The 16,906-nt window shown below is 38.7% G+C and overlaps 1 protein-coding gene across 3 annotated transcripts in view; it reads left to right on the top strand.

The window, feature by feature from the left end:
• LOC140476947 (zeta-sarcoglycan) overlaps positions 1-16,906 on the top strand; it is a 956,705-nt gene that overhangs the window by 736,548 nt on the left and 203,251 nt on the right. The gene's annotated exons all lie outside the window — the stretch shown is intronic.

Raw genomic sequence — 16,906 nt, 5'->3', positions numbered from 1 at the left:
TTTGCACTGATCAGGCCAAATACAAGAATACCAATTTTCAAAGATTATTACAGAGGAAAGCCCTGCTGATTGGTTGACATGTCAGCTCTGAATGATTGAAGAATTGTCATGGAGAAAGTAATCATTAGCGGGTTTTGAGAAGATTTGTAGCTCAGGTTAAGGTTCTGGATGTAAGTTGCTCACTGAGCTGGAAGGTTCATTTTCAGATGTTTCGTCACCATATTTGGTAACATCTTCAGTGAGCCTCCAGATGAAGCAGTGCTGGTATTTATTGCTTTCTATTTATATGTTTGGGTTTCCTTGGGTTGGTGATGTCATTTCCTATGGTGATATCATTTCTTGTTCTTTTTTTTCTCGGGGGTGGTAAATGGGATCCAATTCAATGTGTTTGTTGATAGAAACAAAACTATCAACAAACACATTGACTTGGATCCCATTTACCACTCACTGAGGAAAAGAACAGGAAATACGACAAAATACAGACTATAATTAGTCAATCTTTGCTTGCAAAACCAAAAACAGACCACTGGGTTTGTTTTCCCTTCTTTTCTTCCTCAAAATAACATACTTGTACCAAAGCTATCTCCTCTTTGAAAATAGCCCATTGTTTAACCACAGTTTTGCTTGTCAATCTTTGATTCTTCTTCAGTTAGTCCTTCAAAATGTAGAAGTTGGAGTAGATAGCAACTGACCATAGAGTCTTTTAATGTAGGAATCCCACTGTACTGCAATTACCATGTAGTTCTAGCTGACCAGGAGATTCTCCCACTTTTACCACCTGACAGAGATTAAGAATCAACCTGTTAGACTGCAAACCATGAATGTGCCTTATGTGGGATAAAGTTCTGAAGGGGCCATTGTAACCAGAAATAGGTATGCTACTCACTGCACCACAAAACCTTCACAATCTTTGCTTCTAATTCACCTGGCAGAGATTCCTGCTTACAAAAATGAAATTTTTTCTCCGCAAATAAATAAATTTTACTTTGGATTACTTCTTGTCCTGTTCCATAGGTAAGCTAAACATTGTATACCAAGATCACTACCTCCTAAAAGTTTCTTTACTGAAAACTTGAATCATGTGACACGCCTCATTCCTCAGAATCAGATCCATCAATGTTTGCTTCATCATTGACCTGGAAACAAACTGATGTTGACAATTCTCTTGACCGTACTTTAGAAATTCTTCCCTCTGTCTGCCCGACACATTATTGTCAAAATTTTTACAAGGTAAAATAACTCATTCTGACTACTGTAAAACATTTGCACCTTTCTGAAATTTCCTTGCAAATTTGTTCATCTATTCCTTTCCGATTAGTTGTTGGCCTACAGTTTATATGCTGTTGTTTAATATCAATAGCATCTATTATTTCTTAGCTCAAACCAAATAGATTCTGCCTTTGACCCTTCTAGGAAGTCTTGTCTTTCCTGCATTGTTATACTATCCATAATCAATACTGCCACCCCTCTCCTTTCTTTCCTTTCCTATCTTTTCTGAACATATTGAATTCAGGGATATTTAGTAACCAGTCCTGCCCTTTTTTTAATCCAGTTCTCCCTTATCACCACAACATCATATTTCTATGTACTTATCTGAGTCTGCAGCTTACCAATGTATTTTTTAACCAAGTCCTATGCATTCAGAGGCATGCACAGTGAAACTAAATTTGATCCTTTGGAGACATTCATGAAAATTGCTTTGATGTGGTATTTTACAGCAGGTCCATCTTACTTTTTCTTTCTCCAACCAAACATTCATCACACTTTTTTTTAAAAAGGAACTCAAAGTGAAAGTTTGAAAAGTAAGTGTGAAGTCAGTAACCATTTTACAATGTCATGTATGCAGCAAAGATCGAGCGAGTTTGTGAAATTGATGCTGCTGTTCTGTTGCTTATGCTTTTACACTCCCTAAGGCATTTCTTCTCTTGACACCTTTCTGAATGGAAATATTTTATTATGCTTGACATGTATTGTACAATTGAAATATCTTAGCCTGGAAATTGCCTTTCTACGTAAAACGTGATTTCAGCAGAAATCAAGCAAGAGATAACAGATTTGTGATTGTGGTGCAGTCCTGTCTTATGAAACATTTACTTATACAAATAACCTTGTGTCACTTAAGATGCTAGAGTGAATGCTGCTGTGTTGAAATGGAGTAATAGAACAAGAATCCAGCATTACTGGAGCAATGCATATGCTCCCATTTAAAAGAGTTCTCAAGACAAGGGCTGCAAGGAACTAGATTCTTTTGATTGATAGATTTGTAAATCAAAATTTTCCCCAGTGTCCTGCTGCCCCAATAGTTAGTTTTAATTAAAGAATGCCAGCAAGAGCAGAAGGAACTATCCAAGTTGTCAAATGACTGGTCCTCCTACTCTGCCAACTAGTCTGCTTTAACAGCCATGGGTATTGATCCTTGCTATTGATATCAAAGAGGTGCTTTTGCAGGGTTAGGCTGCAGGTTGTGACTATTGTGCATGCACAACTACGTCTTCTTAACAACTAATAACTGTAAGTGCGAAAGTCAGAGTAACCTACAATCTTCAGGCATTGAGAATGGCTGAAACTTTGAATGTCTACAGTGACACAGTTTGTGGTTAAAGATATATTCAAAATGGAATATTCTGCTGCTCAGATGTAGCAAGTGGTTTGCAAAGCCTATAACTTTATTGTTTGCTCCATTATTCTGCAGTAGCAATGCAAACTGCTGACTCTTCACATGTCAAGATGACTATTAATACATCTATATTGCTATTTGGACTACTTTGAACATTGGCTCAGAAAACACATGGACCCAATTCAACATTCTATTAGAATTGTACCTTCTGGTGTCCTCTGAAGTCCCTTGGAAGATGGAGTATTGCACCCATTCATCTATCCATTTGGTGTGGATTCAGCATTCAAAGTACATGGGGACAGCAAGAAAATTCATTTCTGAAGCTCCCAAAACACTCTATTAGTTATGGGACCATCTACGAGCCATGGCACAGAGAGTTGAGGGAGATGGAAGGGGAATGGCCCATTTGTCACACTCACGGATTTAGGATGTGTCTGCTACGTCGAGGGTGGTGGAGGGATGATGAAAGAGTAGGGAGAGAAGAAGAGGCTATAATGGGCAACTGAGGGGGAGAGGGAAAATCTTCAAGGCAGAAGAATGAGACTGATAGGGTAAAAAGTGGAAGCCAAAGTGAAGGGAGTGGGAAGGTGTATGGCTTGGATGGAGAGGGGTGCAAGAAGACAAGGCTGTGACAGAAAACAATTAGACCAAAAGACCATAAGATATAGGAGCAGCAGCAGGCCATTCAACCCATCAAGTCAGCTCTCCCAGTCAAAGAGATAATGGCTGATTTAATAATCTTCAACTCTACTCTCCTGCCTTTTCCTCATAACCCTTGATTCCCTTCCTGATTAAAAACCTGTCTAACCCAGCCTTGGATATACTTCATGAGCCAACCTCTACAACCTCCTGTGGTAAAGAATTCCACAAATTTCTTACCTTGAGAGAATAAATTCCTCTTCATTTCTGGCTTAAAATGGCAACCCCTTATTCTGAAATTATGCCCTCTAGTCCTAGAGTGTCTCATGAGGGAAAACAGAAATTCCAAATTTATCCCTTCAAGTTCCCTAAAAATGTTGTATGTCTAAATAAGGTCACCTCTTGTTCTTCTAAATTCAAAAGATTACAGCCTACTCAATCTCTCCTCATAAAATAGTCTCTTTATACCTAATATCAGTCCAGTGATCCTTCTCTGGTCTTCCTCCAGTGCCAGTATGTCTATCCTTAGATAAGCCAAAACTCTTCACTTTATCTTAATTGTGGCCTGACTTGTGCCTTGTCAGCAAACCTGTCACTAAAGGAATACTCAGCTCATGAGGAATCGGGAAAACACATGACTGAGGTCATTAAATCCTTGCAAATTAATGTGGAATCTCTCAGCTAAGACTGAAAATGTTTCAAAGCCATTACATGCAGTAAATGTAGTGGATTTTATTGTAACAATCAATGTGTCAATTGTTAAATTTAAATCTGAGATTGAGATCTATGAACAGTGAAAAAGGATAGTAACAGCCTGGTTAAAATGTTTAAAGTTTTATGCATATGTAATGCAGGTACTTGGCTGTGACCTTACCAATCTGTGGAAGATATATTTAGGGTGGCTTTCTAATGCTGCTCAACCAGGAAAACAGCCACTCTGTCTAACCCTTTAAATATTTTGTACGTTCCAGTGAGATCATCTCTCATTCTTCAAATGTTTAGAGAATACAGATGCTTAATCACTCTTCACAGCACAATCCCGGGAACAATGTAGTGAACCATCTTTGCACTAGCTCTTTACCAATAATATCTTTCCTAAGAAAAGGAATCCAAAATTGAATAAAGCACTCCGAGTGCTGTTTAACCATGCTGTTGTGCAATTAAAGCAAGATTTCAGTTTTCTACTTAAATCCTCTTGCGTTAAAGACTAATATTCCATTCGCCTTCCTAACAGCTTTCAGTGGTTTATAGATAACGACACCAATTCCCCTTTGCACATCTTTGCTTTCCAATCTCTTACCATTACTCTGCACAACTGTTCTTCCAACCAAAGTGGATTGCCTCACATTTTTTCCTCATTATATATCATTTGTCATGTTTTTGCTCAATTACTAAGTCTGTCCAAATCCTCCTGAAAACATTTGCATTTTCCTCACATCTCACTTTTCTGCTTTACTTTGTATCATCTGCCAATCTAGACATCTTACATTTGGTACCCATATTCAGATCATTGATGTTGGGCTCCAAATAGCTGGGGTCCAAATATTGGTCTTTACAATACTCCATTAAACAGAGTCTGCCCACATGAGGAGGACCTGTTTATTCCTACTTCCTGTAATCTGAGTGCTAGTCAATCATCAATCCATGCCAGTCATTGCCCTCACACTATCAAAGCCTCCTGAAAATCCAAACATATTACCTTCATTGACACTCTTTTAGTAATTTTATTAGGAACATCTTCAAAAGCTCTACTTTAGCTGCGAAGCATGATGTTCCATTCACAAATCCATGCTAGCTGTGCACAATCAGATAATTTTCACCAAAGTGACCACATACCATATTTTTGTGATACCATTGAGTATTTTCCTTACTGCTGATGTAAGGCTATCAATTTACTACTCTTGCTCCTTTATTAAATAGTCTTAAATCCTAAACCCTCTCACATTTTTTTAAACACAGATCATTCACTCATCAATCTTCTAAATGTAACGGTATATACAACAAATTTGCTTGCATTTCAGTGATCAAAACATAAGGCAATTCTCCAAATATGAGATGATCAAAATTTTGTACAACTGAGTCACTCCTTCCTTTTGTTTGCATTCCAAAATCATTGGGATAATGGCCAAATTTCTAGCCTGGTTTTTCACACTTGAGATGGAACAAACCTGCCCTGGGGAGAAAGTGCCCCATAAAGTCAGGTTCTTTTCTCGAATGTGATAAGGTTCATTTAAATTTCAAGATGGGTGAGTCTGGAACGTGACTGGAGGCTGTTGGCTGTGGATCTGAGCAGGTTGCAAGTCCAGCCTCACTGCACTGACACTGTCCTGCTACTCAAAGAAAGAAAGGAAACAAAAGCATCACTCTCACCCTCAGCCCTAGCTCCACTCTCCTCTCAAACATTCTCCATGTCCTGTCTATGCCAACCCTCTGCCCTTCTAGTCATCGCTAAGCTGGCACTGCTGCCTCACAGCGCCAGGGAACCAGGTTCAATTCCACACTCAGGCAACTGTCTATATGGAGTTTGCACGTTCTCCCCACTTTTGCGTGGGTTTACACTTAGTGCTCTGGTTTCCTCTCACATATGTGCAGTCTGTGTAGATTAGCCATGGAAAATGCAGGGTTGGAAGAATAGGGTAGGGGGGTGGGTCTGATTGGAACATTCTTCGGAGGGTCAGTGTAGGCTGAATGGCCTGCTTCTGCACTGCAGGGATTCTATGTTGACCCCTCCTACCCAATGACACCTTATACCATTTGTCATGGTGGCAATGTAGGTCTCTGTTCATCTTTTGATTCCTTTTATTCTTTGTGCACAAGCCTATGACAATATTTGTAGAAGAGGTCCTAAATTCTTTGCTTCCTCATTTCCCCACAAACTATTTGTCTCTCCTCAGTTTAAAACAAAATCAAATTTTGTCTTCCTGTTAATGACTCACACAATCTGATCTTGAACTCAAGTTTCCATAGTTGTGTCTACTCTCTGAATTTGTCAATTCCCTATTGTAACTTCCACCCTACAGACTTATCAAGCCATGGAGGAGAAGGATTGATGAAGATTGTCTTTTCAGCTGTTCAGCCTGAATTTCAGCAGTTTTCCTCTAACTGTAGACTCTCGAGTTTGGATGTCTTCGCCAAGATGGATAGTTTTCTAGTTTCACAGTGATATTAGTCGTCAGTGATGTCCAGTGATCTTGGCTAATACTTTGGGGACAGGGGTTAAAATTCTATGGCAGCAACTGATGGAATTTAAACACAATTGATGAAGTTTGAAACATAATGCTTACCTCAGTGATTATGACCACAAAACTACCGTTGAGTGTTGTAAAAATCCATCTGGCTCAAAAGAGGGCATTTGCTAATATAACAAATTTACATGTGACCCCAGACTCTCAACAATGGGGTTGACTCTTAACTGTCCTCTAAATTGTCCAACTCAACTCCAGCAATTAAGGATAGCAACAAATACGAGCAATGCAAATAGTTGTAATGCAAATATGCACATAATTCCAGATGTTTTAGAATAAAATGGGCAAGGACAAGGCTGGTCTAAAGTGCTAAATTGAGGGAAGGCTAACGACAACAGTATTAATCAGGAACTGGAAAACTAGACAGGATTGAGGGTAAATACAAGTCTGACATGTGGAAGAATTTTAAAGGCCAGTTGATCAGAGTTCAGGACCAGCATGTTGCTATAAGAATGAACGATAACAATAGCAAGATTCAGGAACCCTGGATGACAAGCGATATTGAAAGTTTAGTGAAAAGTATACTCATATTTGGAAAAGGGATGGACTTATTAGAAATAGTCAGCATGGCTTTGTGTGGGGGAGGTCTTGTCTCATAAATTTGGCTGAATTTTTTGAAGAAGTGGCAAAGATGATTTATGAGGTTAAGGCAATGGATGTAACCTACATGAACTTTACTAATGCATTTGACAAGATCTCTCAGGACAGGCTGGTGCAGAAGATTACGTGACATGGGATCCACGGTTAATTAGTAAGTTGAATAAAAATTGGCTTAGTTATAGTAGACAGAGAGTAGTTTTAGAAAAGTATTTTTCTGACTGGAGGTCTGTGACCAGTGGTGTTCCATGTGGATCAATGCTGGGACCTCTGTTGTTTGTAATGGTGGTCTGATAATGAAGTTTACAGACAACATGAAAATTGGTAGAGTTGTAAATAGTGAACAATGTTGTCAAAGGATGCAACAGGACGGGGATTAATTGGAAATTGGGCAGAGAAATATCAAATGGAGCTTAATCCAGACAAATATGAGGTGATACATTTTGGGAGGTCAGATGCAGGACCCTTCGGGGTATTGATGTATCGAGGGATCTTGGGGTGCAGACCATGGCTGTCTGAAAGTAGCAACGCAAGTCAACAGGATGGCAAAGAAAGTATATGACACTCTTGCTTCATTGCTTTGACATTGAGTACAAAAGTTGGCAAAACCTGTAGCTGTATAAAACTCTAGTTAGGCCATACTTGGAATGTTGTGTGCATCTCTGGGCACCACACTATTGAAAGGATGTGGATACTTTCGAGGGGGTGCAAACGAGATTTACGAAAATGTTGCCTGGATTGCAATGTAAAGGGTTGGATTTCAAAGGGTTGGAGGCTGAGGGCATCCTGATAGAATTATATATAATTATGAAAAACATGGATAGGGTGGATATTCAGTGTCTTTTTCCCAGGGTGTAAATGTCAAATACAAGGAGACATAGGTTTAAGATGAAAGTGCGAAAGTTTAAAGGAAATGTGTAAGGGAAGTTTTCTTATGCAGAGGGTGGTATGTGCCTGGAAATGCTGTGAGGCAAATAGTGGGCTGAAGGGCCTGTTCTTGCACTGTGCTGTTCAATGTTCTATGTGCTATTCCAAGAAAGGATAAATAAAGAGAAGTTACAAAACTGAATACAATATTCAAGGTATGGTTTGAATAGTGCAATTTTGGTCTGGGTTTCTCTGGCATATATTCTGTTGGTTAAGAAAAATCAATTTTATTTTCTTAGATTCCTCTTTCACAGTGACTGAGCATTATTCTTATTTGTTAAGATTTATTTTTAGATTTTATTTTTAGGTATCTCAAAGCTTGGGGTCATAGCTTCTTAGTGATGAACAATTGTAAGCACTTTCCATTACATAGGTTTTGTTGAAGTACCAATTATGTAGCATACTAGTGTGTGCAGCCAAGTAGGGAACATTGTTTAACTTCCAAAAATATCTTTCTTTAATTCTATGTAATAATGAATGATAAATAATTGAAATAGAAGTGGCTTCCGTTGAGTTGTAGAATTAAATCTCTGGACCTAAGGTTTCACCTAATTGAAGATAATCACAGCAGAAAATCAAATACTTGATTTAAATTTTTGTCGATAGTGAAAAACTTCCATTTCTGCCCTTGAGAGTGATGTTATATATTGCTTTTGTACCTCATCTCAGTGCAGTTAATAACACAGTTGTTAACTGTAAGTTATTAGGTTGAAGTTATTTCTAGTAAGGTTGGATATTATGAATGTTCCAATTGATTGTTTCTACAAACTAATGGGATAAGGCAGAACGGGGAAGGGTGGAGGTTATTGTAGTGAAGGCATTTGGAAGCACAGTGTTTGGAAGATAAATTACTTATAAAGGAGGTAACAGGGTAAAGACAAAGTTATTGATGTTATAATGTTCAAATTTCATCACAAGAATAAGTATGAATGGCTCAAAAATTTATTTTCCAAAAAATTGTGGGTAACTGATGTAATAATCAGTATTGGTGCCGTAACTCACAGGACCTTTATTTTGCTCATTTTTTTTCTCAAAAATGTACTGAAAGTCCTTTTTGGTTAAGCAGTACAGCTTGTTAGAATTAGTTTTTAAAAAACACAAGAAAAAGAAGCAATCATTAGGTTTTAAATTATTTTTTGACCTACATAGTTGTATACAGTTTAGAACTGTGTAAAGAACACTTCAAAAGATCTGTTTCATCTGTGACAACTCGTGTGTGTATATTCCCTTCTGTGATCATTGGCAACAGCTTTGAAATAAGACTGATGTTCATAATACAACTGAATCAGTTGGAGCAATGCTCTACTTCCATGTTTTTAAGATGTTTTGAAATTTTACAGAAGCTCACAGCCAATCTTAACTGTTGCATCAGATCCCCCATTGCAGGATCTTTGATGATTCCAGAGCTTCTGTTCCCAGTTCTCTGGATGCTATTCCATATGTTGGTCATTTTGGAAGTAAAAGATCCTTCAACTACTCACCCTAAAATTACCTATCAATAATTTGAATTTGTGTCCAGTACACTGATGACTGAGGACCAGTATGATAAGTGTATTCAATTTCAAGCAATACTGTCTTCAGTCTGGTTTTTTTTCTACTTTGGGGAAATATCTGTTAGAGATCACATTGCAGTGTAGAAAATACATGTAATACTCATCATTTGAGTTGGTATTTAATTCTTTTTGCACTAAGAGTGCAGGCAGATGTCTTTCCATAGCAAGTAAACCACTCTCTCCCCGCATCTACCAGTAAGAAAGGCCACTGAATCAAGTACCAATCAGATGCTTAAGGGTTCTTGTCCTATCACTTACTACACCAGGAAAGTCCTGCCATGTCTCCAGTTGCTGGCCAGTCAGAATTTGGCAGCAAGATAGTGTCATAAAGGTCAGGACTGTCAAGAAGGTGAGCACTTACATGCGTGGGGTGTGACTGTGGGATAGGAGTCACTGGGAGAGAGGGTCAGGGAATGCAAAGGAATGGAGTGGCTCTCAACAAGGACCCCAATTGTGCTCTGAAGGCTGCCCTTGTGGGCAGTGTTGATTGACTACTTGCAGGCCTTACTTATTGATGAATAGGGATGGTCATTCATGGACCTTCCCACCCAGAAGTTGTGTTTGGAGGTGGTGGAAAGTGCCCTTCCTGTCCCTCAACTTCTCGGGAGGTGGCAAATTAGTGGTAGCATAGACCAGTTTGAGCAAGCATTGGTCCCATTTCAAATTTAAGGGAACCTTTTTGTTAGGTATTTGCGGTCTGTTAATAGGCCTCCTTGATAAATTGATTACTTCATGAAAGGGGCAGGGGTCAGCCCAGTCCCTCTTGGGATTCTTCAACTGCCCATGACGTACAAAAGGGAAGTTTTCTGAATGCACTGTTTAGAGTTTCCTATATTGGCAGATGCAGCAGGAATTGCAATTGTCACCACCCACACACCAAGACCTAGTACTCTCCAGACTTACAAGAGGACTGTTGACCTTGATTTACATTTTACCCTGATCCAGCTGCCTGTGGAGGCATGATAATCATTGGCAGTTTGCTTCTTTTCTTTCATGTCCATAAATGTTGGATGTTTTTCCCCTCACCAAACCACCCTTCCTCTCACCATGACCATAAATCAGCCATGTTTCCCAATTGAATAATTTATGTGCAAAGCTTGCTAATGGCAATACAAGCCATCAAAGATGACAGAGAGGGGGCTGTACTCCATGTGCTATCCGACCCTCTCTGGAATTTACTTCTTTTAGAACTGGGTTTAGTCAGAGGTTTAGCAGAGGGAGGAATGGGGGGGATCAAGGGAATGAAGCAATAAAGAAAATATTAGAAGATGTTGAATTTAATAACAAAAAACGACAGTTGTTAAAAATAGAGGAACTTAAAGAAAATATTAAGTCATGTGATTGCCAAATAATTCAAAAACAAAATTGTGCTGAAAATTATATCCTCAATTCATCTTTAGAATTTTGGATGTAAGCCTGGCAAATATTATTCTCTAAATGAAGGGAAAGGGATACAGAAGTCTCAGGGAAAGAAAGAGATACTCACCAGTATATTTAAAATCCTCGCCAGATGTCAAATCATTTATAACATATGAATAAATATTTGAAATGTGGTCACATTGTCAGACAAAAATGTGACAAAAATAGTAGTCAATTTGTCCACCACCAGAAGTACAAACAGCAATGAAATAAATAACCAATTGAAGAAAAATTTGGTACCTGGAGTCCACAGACAACTCCTTGCTGTTCTTTGTAAAACTCAATACAATTTTTGACACATATCTGAGCTAACAAACAAGCCTCAGTTTAATATTTTGCACAAATGTTGGCAGCTGAGGTGCCTTAGAATGCCAATTTAAAAGATGTGCTCTATTCCATCGGCCTGGCTTAAACCTTTTGATATACTGACTCAGAGGCAAAAGCAAGAGATCTGAGCCAAGGCTGACACTTATGCTAACATTGACAGCACTGATAGATGCACAGCACCATTGCCAATAAAATCCCAAAACTATTATACATGTTAGTTCTTGAGGTGAAGCAGATTTGTTGTTCTCTGTCTTTCTTTTTCTAATGTATCCTGTCACTTATCTGTTTTTAAAATATCTTGGCAGCTATGCTAAATTTTTGAGTGGTGCTAAATTTGTACAACTTGGAACATTTTGCCACATTGTGACTAGAGTCATAGAATAATATGGCTCGGAAACAGATCTTTCAGTCAAATTCATCTGCACAGACCTGACATCCCAATCTGACCATATCCCATTTGCAAGCATTTGGCCCATATCCTTCTAAACACTTCCTACTCATGTACCCATTTTTAAAACACTGTACCCCTCCACCACTTCCTCTGACAGCTTGTTCCATACACATACCGACCTCTGCATGAAAAGGTAACCTCAGGTACTTTTTAAAGCTTTCTCCTCTCACCTTATACCTCTACCCTATAGCTTTGGATACCCCCCACTATGGGAAAAAGACCTTGGCTATCTACCTTATCCATGCTTCTCCTGATTTTATAAATCACTATTAGGTCGCCCCTCAGCCTCTGAAAAAAGCCCCAGCCTATTCAGCCTCTCCCTATAACTAAAACCCTCTGGTCCCAGCAACATCCTTATAAAACTTTACTGCAGCCTCTCAAGTTGAATAACATCCTTCCTATAGAAGGGTGACCAGAATTGTTTGAAGTATTCTAAAATGGCCTCACCAATCAAAAAAGGTCCAAACTCCTTCTTCATTGTCCTCTCTAAATGTGACAATACTTTCCAGGAACTATGCATCTGCACCCCTCGGTCTCTTTGTTCAGCAATACTCCCAAGGCCTTAATATTAACTGTTTAAGTCTTGCCCTGGTTTGCCTACCAAAATACCTCACAATTATTTAAATTAAATTCCATCTGCCATGCCTCAGCCAACTGGCCCATCTGATCAAGGTCACATTGTACTCTGAGATAATCTTTTTCACTGTCCACTGCACCACCTATTTTGGTGTCATCTGCAAACTTACTAATGATGCCTCCTGCATTCACATCCAAATCATTTATACAAATAATGAAAAGCAGTGGAGCCAGCAGTAATCCTTGTGGCACACTGCTAGTCACTGGTCTCCAGTCTGAAAAGTCCCTCCCACTGCCTTCAAGCCAATTTTCCAGCTAATTGGCTAACTCCCTTTGATCCTACATGATCTAACCTTATTAATCAGTCTACCATGTGGAACCTTGTCAAACACTTTGGTGTATTATATTGATTCGTTAGCTCTAGTATTATTTATTTGTTCAATTTAACTTAATGAAGTAAAATATATCAGTGCGAGAATTAGAATGAATGATAACAGAATCAGAGATTGAATAACTAATGGAAGGTCAACAGATTATAGTTGAGGAATAGCAGTAAATGTGGCTCTGTAACACCAATTTGATATTTGTTTCAAAAGACACAGAATAGTTGGAAATATTGAGGAATGGAAGAGGAAGTTCTTCAATAGGAACTTAGATCAAGAGTCAAACCAAACATCGACCCTATGAAGAAAGAGAAGCGAGACAACATTATCAAACTTTTTGATGTTTAGAATTTAAAAACTTAAGTTAAAGATCAATTATTACACTTATGTTCTTTCCTACCTTGAGTACCTTACTTTTACAGGGACAGCTGCAAAGCCTTTGAAGAGTCTCACACCTGTGATTTGAGACTTTTAGATTTGAGAGCTTGGTGAGAGAACAAGTGCCACCTAATGGCCAAATCTATACTGAAGAGTGACTGCTGACGTTGCACCTTGTCAATTTAAATGTTTACATCTCATTATAACATGTCAAATTATGATGGCAGTAATGATTATGGATAGGAAATGCATGCTTATGTAATACATCAATTAAGTACAGAAAACTATTTGGACATTTTTAACCAATGGTTTTTTTCACAAGGCTGAATTCCACATCTGCTCCTCCTTGTAGTTCTTGTTTAGTATCCCAGTAGGTGTTATTCAATTTTTTTGTAAATATATGCAAGAGATTTTCCTGGCCATTGAGTAAAGAAAGTATTTCAATGTCTCCGGCTAAAGCTTTATAAACATTAAGTGTATCATCTCTTTAAATAACCATATTAAAATATGCCCGCAACATAATTTTACATTAAAGCTTGGGTCAGTGTAATAAATTGTAACTTAACATTTGCATTGCAGTCAATTTACAAAAATCTTCAGTTATTTGCATGTCAATGTTATGTTTCAAAATGGTGATATAAAATTGCGTTATTACATGCTTCAATATAAACAGGTATTTATTTTGATCAGGTAGAAAACTTTTAACTAATGTTGAGGAAGTGCACTCTTTAGTTTAACTTCAAAGGCATTTAAAATCAGGTATCATAATAATAGCTCAGTGGACTTGTAAATAATATAGAAACATTTATTAACAAGATGACAACACTGAGACTTACTGAAGGAAAATATTAATCAAAGACTTTTCAAACATAGAAAACAAACAACAAAGATAGCTGTTAACAGAAAGATTACAACTCAGAAACTGAAGATGAATCAAATGCCTCATAGCACTGACAGATGATTGATGATTAAGGTCCACATTCAAAATATTATTCAGAAGCTCATCTTCTGCTGTCGACTTTCTGTAATTTATTCAGCATAATTTCTCTTGTTTGCAATTTAGTGAGAAAAAGTTGCTCTGATTGTCATATGATCATGTTCTACACAACATTTAATCATCATTATCTTCACACTTGTAGCTCATAGTTGTTTAAAGTGTAACTGTATTCTTTAAATCAACTTTCAAACCACTCCTCAAAAAGTCCAAGTTTCCTTCCAGTAATATTAAAGAATTTGATTTGTTTATGGTAAAAAAGGACTCTCAATTTTGAACTTCTATCATTAGAGTTTTAATACCTGAGACCTCCAATGGACCAAGATAGTTTGGAATACTTTGGACATTATTTCAAGTTCCACTGTGGCTGCTTGTGACATTGAATTCAATAAGATTAAAAATTTGGAAAAAAAAGGGAAAAGCTAGCCTAGATTATTGACCATGTAATTACCATTGACTATTGTTAAAACCCATCTGGTTCACTAATGTCCTCTCGGAGTAGAAACCTGCCATTGTTGCCTGGTCTGACCTACAAGTGACTCCAGACCCACAACAATGTAGTTGACTCTTAGCTCCCATACAGATCATTAGGGATGGTCAATAAGTGTGAGTTCTGAGAGCCACATCTACTCAATGGCCTACTATTACCAGATCATACTGATTCTCTAGCACTATGACAAAATGTTTTCACCTATTGCACCTACAAGTCTTGCAGATGCCACTCTTGGTTTATCCTCAGGTATTGTTTGAAGCCAATGTTAGTCCTGTCCTCATTGTTTGGCTGGATGCTTGGGGATAATGGCTACCATCCGAATTTGTTGCTTCCATGTGACATCCACAGACCAACGGCAGAGACATTACAATGAGAGTTGCCTTCATATAAGTAAAATTATTCTATTGGTCATTTGCTTTATAAAGATGAGGTTCAAGTTCCTGGACCACTGTGGGGTCTGCTAAAGAAAACACCTCACAGATAGTTGGCTCTGGACTCAGAAGTTGATTAAAAATGAGGCATCTCCTAACATGAAAAAGATGTGGACGCAGAGGAGGAAGAAGCTTTCAATAATCTTGGGAAAAGTGAAGTGGAAATCCAATAGGAATGTCCTCTGGGATGGATGCACACTCTGTGAGAAATTCATGCAGAATGCCATGAAGACGAGAGATTTTTCCAAATAATGAAATTGAAAGCTGAACAGAGAGTCATAATAGGTTGTATAAGACTCTGGTGCGGCCGCATCTGGAATATTGTGTGCAGTTTTGGTCGCCATACTATAGGAAGGATGTGGAGGCACTGGAACGGGTGCAGAGGAAGTTTACCAGGATGTTGCCTGGTATGGTAGGAAAATCCTATGAGGAAAGGCTGAGGCACTTGGGGTTGTTTTCATTGGAGAAAAGAAGGTTTAGGGGTGATTTGATAGAGGTGTACAAGATGATTAGGGGGTTAGATAGGGTTGACAGTGAGAACCTTTTTCCACGTATGGAGTCAGCTATTACAAGGGGGCATAGCTTTAAATTAAGGGGGGGTAGATATAGGACTGATGTTAGGGGTAGGTTCTTCACTCAGCGAGTCGTAAGTTCATGGAATGCCCTGCCAGTAGCAGTCGTGGACTCTCCCTCTTTATGGGTATTTAAGCGGGCATTGGATAGGTATATGGAGGATAGTGGGTTAGTGTAGGTTAGGTGGGCTTTGATCGGCGCAACATCGAGGGCTGAAGGGCCTGTACTGCGCTGTATTCTTCTATGTTCTATGTTCTATGTATTTGGCTACAGAATGGAAGACCATTGGAAGATCCTGTGATCAAATAGACGGAGGATGTTTGAACCATGTGAATGCACAGCTCAGATCGACTGGGACAATGAAGCCTTTGGACTACATGGACACATCTGTAAATCTGTAAATGTGTTGTGTAATTATTATTTTCCACTGTTACAGATCCATGTTTGTTCTATTTACACATCTATAATTTCTTTTCTAATGCAAGTAAACCTATTCTAATCACCATGTTGTTCTCATTGTTTGAAACAACAGCATGCCCTGCTCTGAGAAAGACAGAAAGTTGTCAGGGAGGTGGAGGAACAGGCAGGCTGCTCTTGTCTTTTACGGTCTGTCTGCGAGAGTTGTGGTCATTGGTTTCATAGTGCAGGTGCTCTACCTCAGATTGCATAACCTGTATTTTCACTGAGGCAGCCACTTTCACTTGGACTTGGTGAACAGATTGAGCATCATGCTGAGAAATCAGAAAATGATGAGTTTCTCACCAAAAGCAAGGAGCCTTCTTCCACTGAGTGCTGAGCCCTTTAGCATGATGAATCAATGGGTGGTTGTGTTGTGAGTCCCAACTGCCAGCCCTTCCACTCACTGAGATGTCACCCTCAGGATAATCCCATCAGTGAGTGTAGGCCCTTTCCCAGTGCTGTACTGCAATTATTTCCACTGTGCAGGAGATGTTGCATGAGGTTGCATGCATTACTTGTGCTGATACATGGGATCCACCATGAGTATAGTCACTCTCTTATAGGTCATTTTCTAAAGTGATGGATAGCTTGCATCCTTGATGGTGCTGAGCATCTTGAGTGTCCTTGAAGCCGAACTCATTCAAGGAATTGCAAAGTGTGTAATCGCACTTTTAATTTTTGTCTTGTAGACACAGGACACACTTTCGAGCTTTCAGACGTGAGCAGCCTGCTTTGAAATTCCCTGTCTTCGAGCTGTATCTATAACCACAATATTTGCATGGTTTGTTCAGTTATATTTCTGACCAATTGGTGATGGTGATGGCAGTGGATTCACTCAAACTAA

This window comes from Chiloscyllium punctatum, chromosome 1 (genome assembly GCF_047496795.1).
Source record: "Chiloscyllium punctatum isolate Juve2018m chromosome 1, sChiPun1.3, whole genome shotgun sequence".
Classification (NCBI taxonomy): Eukaryota; Metazoa; Chordata; class Chondrichthyes; order Orectolobiformes; family Hemiscylliidae; genus Chiloscyllium; species Chiloscyllium punctatum.
This window is presented reverse-complemented; position numbering and strand designations above follow the sequence as displayed.